Here is a 5491-nt window from a genome sequence, read left to right as displayed (position 1 = left end):
ACAGAGAATACTCAGTAAATGCCATCTGACTCTTTGAAATGCCCTAAAGAGCCTGGTCATTGTATGCAGGATTGTAATGCTTCTTTCTCTGAAGTCCACACCTACAGGGAGCAGACAAGGAGGAAGGAGCATGAGGCTTTGGGAACAAAAGCAGCTAAGAGAAGCAATAGCAGCACATTGTTTAATTTTGACAAGAACCCTACGAAGAGGCATTATTGTCCCATTTTAGAGCTGAGAACACAGGGTAAGAGAGGTCACACAAGCACACAGTAAAGCTGAAACCTTAGCCTTAGGTTTGCTGGAGCCTAGAGAATCATGACAGTAATAACTGTCATTGCTAACATTTATTGGATGTTTTCTATGGGTGCCAGATATGGTCCCAAGCACTTTATATACATTATAACCCTTAATCCTTACAAAAGAACTCTAAGGGACCCTTCTTTCCCGTAACCATGTCACAGAGGAGGGAACGGAGGCTTGCAAAGTTTCAATCACTTTCCTACCATCACACAAACAGTCAAGAGAGAGATGGGCCTCGGATCCAGGACAACGTGACTCCAAGCCCATTGGGTTCCTGCACTGACCGGGAGGAGGAACAGCTGGAAGCAGGTACCATGGCAACAGTAAAAAGGGGCAACTTGATGGCAAGGGAGAATAAAGAAAAAAAAAATTCAAGAAGCAACCAGAGCACAGAAATAAAGCTGCCCAGGCTGAGGGCGTCCAAAACATGCTGCTGTCACTCAGAAAGAGGGCAGAAGTTTAGGGGAGGAGAAGACTGTGAAGCCCATGGCCACATGAGCGGTGAACTTAGGGGAGGAAGAGTTGGAAGGTCGGGGGACAGCCAGGAACATTGGAGGAGGGGACTGTCGCGACCTCAAAACCCAGGGATTTCACAGGAGGTCTGAAAGCTGCACTGGGAAGCCAGGGCCACCCTGACTCCCCCACCTCCTGGTATGACCTCAAGCCCCCACTGTAGCCCCACAGGTCTGCTCATGGTTGGGAAACGTGAAAATGAGCCCAGGCCCTGTGAAACTGACCAAGGAGCGTGTCTCCATCTGGGGCTCCCCTGGCCCCTCCCAATTGCTCGTCCCAGGCTGGTAGCTCCCATCACCCCAATGCCACATACCCAGTGACTCCGACCCTGGAAGCAGCTCGGCTCTGACGGAGCAGGGGGTTGGGGGAAGAGGGCTCGATGTCATGAGTTGGCAGATGTTGCCGCCAACTCAGCCTCACACTGATGCTCAGGCCCTTTGATGCAGACATTCCTGTTTGTGAACAAAGTTTTTTTTTTTTTTTCCCTTATCACTGGATAAGAATGCTGGATTTGATGCTCAGGAAGGGATCACCCTCGAAATCGAAGGGCCACTTGCCTGAACCCTAGTTCCTGAAAAGAAGCCCAAGAGCAGAAAGGGATGCTAACATCTGACAGAAGGAAGGTCGATGGGAAGCTTTTCAAATGTTCTGGGCTCTAAACACATCTTAATCGATGGGCCCTTCCCATCATGAGGGCAGCTTCCACGGAGGCTCACATCAGGAGGGGCCCCCAAGGCGGGGCGCCCGGACCACTTCTCACCCCATTAGCGTGACCTTGTCTCCCCGTTCTGCCAACAGGCCCTGGAGGTTCTGCTGCCTTTTCCTCTGTGTGTGCTGACAGGGAGGCCTTCGGCTCAGGAGATGTTCCCTGCCCCTAGTGCACGAGGGGGCCTTTACCACCTTCACTCTGGCCAGTGCCACGTGGACAGCTATGTGGTCATAAAATATTCCTCATAATAAGAGCTAACACATGCAAATGCACCAGACGCCTCACCAAGTGCTTTGCATCCAGTGCCTCATTCAACACGGACAAAACCCTACTGTTATCGCCCTTTTTACAGAGGAGGGAATTAAGCTCAGAGGACCCGTCACTTGGCTAGACTGTGTTACTCGCTCAGTCGTAGCCAACTCTTTTGCCATCACACTGTAGCTCTCCAGGCTCCTCTGTCCACGGGATTCTCCAGGCAAGAATACAGGAGTGGGTGGCCTGTCCCTTCTCCAGGGGATCTTCCAGGATGGGAAGTGGCAACATCTTCTATAACCTACCTAGTCCGAGAGGCCACGTACTATCACTTCTGCTATATTTAACTGGTGACACAGGCCAACCCTCACACGGTGTAGGGGGGACTGTTTAAGTAAGAGCATGAATGACTGTAGCCGAGGATCACTGGGAACCACCTTGGAGGCCGGCTACCATGATCTCCCAACTTGACCCTCATATTCTGTCCTGTGCACCCTGCATGGTATAGCTACTCCAAACGACCCTCCTCCACTCCTGGCCACCAAAATCATTCCGGTCCCACCAAAACTCACTGTTCCATAAAGGTACCCAGAGCGCACCAGCTTTGATAAACTCCTGGTTCAAGGGCACTGTTACTTCTGTTACAGGGCTTATCATGCTCTGCCTTGTATTACATGTGCTTGGATGTTGAGTTGCTTCAGGCGTGTCCAACTCTTTGCGATCCCATGGGCTGTAGCCCTCCAGGCTCCTCTGTCCATTGGATTCTCCAGGCAAGAATACTGGAGTGGGTTGCCATGCCCTCCTCCAGAGGATCTCCCCGATCCGGGGACCAAACCCACATCTCTTACAACTCCTGCATCGGCAGGCAGATTTTTTACCACTAGTGCCACCTGGGAAGCTCCACCTTGTATTATAGTTGGGTACAAATGTATCTACCACCAAAAGATTGAAAACTCCTACAGAGAGAATCCATGACACTCACATTTTCACCTATTCTTGGCAAAATATCTGAAGAAGATGCTCTATACAAAACTGTGTGGCATTGGATTGAATGTGTCTTTCTTCCTGCCAGGGTTACTGGTTGGGAAGAGACTATTTCATTTGACTTTGTACTATGTGCCTACTAGGTGCCAGCTCTTGGGGACAGACATGGTTCTTGTTTCCTCGGAGTTTCCAGTCGAGTGAAACATTGATAAATTCTCATAAATGATCAGACAGGTGGCCCCACATTGAAAAATCTCTATTCTGTCAACTCAGTGCCTTAGAATATTCCTGAAAGTATTTTAGAATAAGATTTTATAAAGATTTTATGCCCCAGTCCTTCCACTTAATTCTCAGCCCCCCTTTTTTTGTGATGGTTCCTATTTGTTCATTCACTCATTCTTTCACCTATTCACCCATTTATGCACTCAAAAAATGCTGAGGAAGTCACTGCGGGGATTCAAAGAAAAACAAGAGAGTTTCTCCTGTTAGGACTGTTGTAATCCAGGGGAGGAGACAAGAGTGTGCAGAGATGACTCCAACACAGCCAGGAGCACCGCAGGAGCAAATTTCAGCAATGACTCAAGAGACGGTCTTCTGCAGCGTGTGCAGGGCAGGGCTCTGGCTTCGGCTGTAGGAGCTGCTGAGAGCACAGTAACCTCCACAAACTTCATCAGAGAGCAAAGGCTGTGTCTTTTTCATCCAGCAAGATCTGGATCATTCCCTGATCCACAGAACTAAATATCCATGCCAATCTCTGCCTCTTTCTATGCAGGGAATTGAGAACCAGGAAAGGAAATAGGATCAAAGGTACATTGAAGCTCTCTCGGTAAAAAGTCCATCAGTGTGCTCTCTCTGGGAAAGCAAGCAGGCCAGTCCTCCCCTTGGACTGCCCAGGGCTGGATGTCCCCACTCTGGACCATGCTGGCTGGCCTGGAGAGGATGGGCACACCAGTGATTCAATGCTAGTGGCTCCAAGGAATCTAGACCCTACCGATCTTCTAAGCAAAAAAAAAAAAAAAAGGAAAAAAACAAAAACATGCTCAAATTAATTCCCAGGGAATCAGGACTATTCTTATTGTTACCATATTTCTTTTGATCCCTGAATAAGAACACCTGGGCAGTCCTGCTGTTTGGCACATGGGTTAGTAATCAGGTGGAATATTTTCCTTCATAGCTTCCCTGGAACCCTGGGACGCATGATTGCTAAAGCAAACCTCATAAATGCTCATTTATTTTTAATGCGTGTGTTTTAATGTATGCAAAATATATGATACACATAAAAAGGATTCGTAAGATATATGCACGGTTTGAAGCTTAATAAAATGAACACCATGGACCCACTACCCTGCTGAAGAAATATATGTCACATTATTAGTAATAAGAAGAGTTAATATTTCTGAGCCCTTATCATGTGCCAGGCGCTGCTCTAAGCACTTTACATATGTTATCAGATGGGTCCTGACAACGGCCTCATCAGTCACGTGGAGAGAGCAGTGTGGAGGAGGGGCAGGAGGAAACCCTCATTTCAGGCTCTGCAGCCGACAGAGAGAGGGACTTGGAGAAGCGTGGACACAGGTTCAACACAGGTTCAATCTCCTTCTCCCTTTCTTTTCATGGTCCCGTCATAGATGCCAGAATTGTTTAGACTATGTCCTGATTCCCATGAAAAGGTAAGATCACTGTCTACTAGCTTGAAAAACCGTCAAAATTATCCCCAGAACTTTCTGACTTCTGCCCCCAAAAACGCCCCCAACACCCTCCTCTTTGCACAGACGAGAGCATCACGCTGTCCTTCCCCAAGACGTGTGAACAAGGGGCTTTCCAAGAGTCATAGGGTGAGTTGAAGGGAAATGAATTTTTGGCAACGTGGCCCGTTCACCTCTGTATATTGGCTCCAACATACAACAGTTCAGTAAAACATCCAGCCAACGTTTTTTCTTTAACACATTCCCTTCTAGTAACTGGGGGGCATCCTGCGGAGGTGGTGGTAAAGAACTTGCCTGCCAGTGCAGGAGACCTAAGAGATGAAGGTTCGACCCCTGGGTTGGGAAGATCCCCTGGAGAAGGAAATGGCAAAACACTCCAGTATTCCTGCCTGGAAAATCCCATGGACAGAGGAGCCTGGAGGACTATGGGTCCATAGGGTCACCAAGAGTCATGACTGAAGCGATGCAGGACGGATGGATTTCCAATAATTGAGCATAAAGATTAATTTGGGGGAACTTGGTCCTCTCTGTTCCCCTCCTTGCAGAAATCACCTTCACAGAAAAAGTCAAGTTCAAGTCCCTGGAATAGTCAACAGCATCCTTGAAATTAATGTCCACCCACTCTACAGCATGGTGATGGGTTGTGAGACCAGAGATTCGTGACTTGGGTCTCATACCCCTCCAGGGTCACTGGGGCAGCCCAAGGCGGGGAACCGGGAAGGGAGCTCACCATTGAGCCCTGTCCAGTCTTCACAACAATGATTTGGAGGGAAAGGTGCAACGTCTTGAGAACCCAGGGCCCAGCGGGAAGCCTTGTACAGGGAAGTGGTGCCCTCCTTGTCACCAGGAGGTGGGACCAGACTGCGTCTCAGTGGAGGTGCATTCTTCTGTGAGGGGACTCTGGACACGCAGAAGCCTCTGTCTATCTGCAGGCAAGATGAGCTCAGCACAAGAGGGAAGCTCTCCTCTGCAGCAGGGCACTGGAGAACAGGAATGGCTGGCCAGTCAGGAGAGGAGGAAGGGATGA

The sequence above is a fragment of the Bison bison genome, unplaced genomic scaffold, assembly GCF_000754665.1.
Source record: "Bison bison bison isolate TAMUID 2011002044 unplaced genomic scaffold, Bison_UMD1.0 scf7180017864056, whole genome shotgun sequence".
NCBI lineage: Eukaryota > Metazoa > Chordata > Mammalia > Artiodactyla > Bovidae > Bison > Bison bison.
This window is presented reverse-complemented; position numbering follows the sequence as displayed.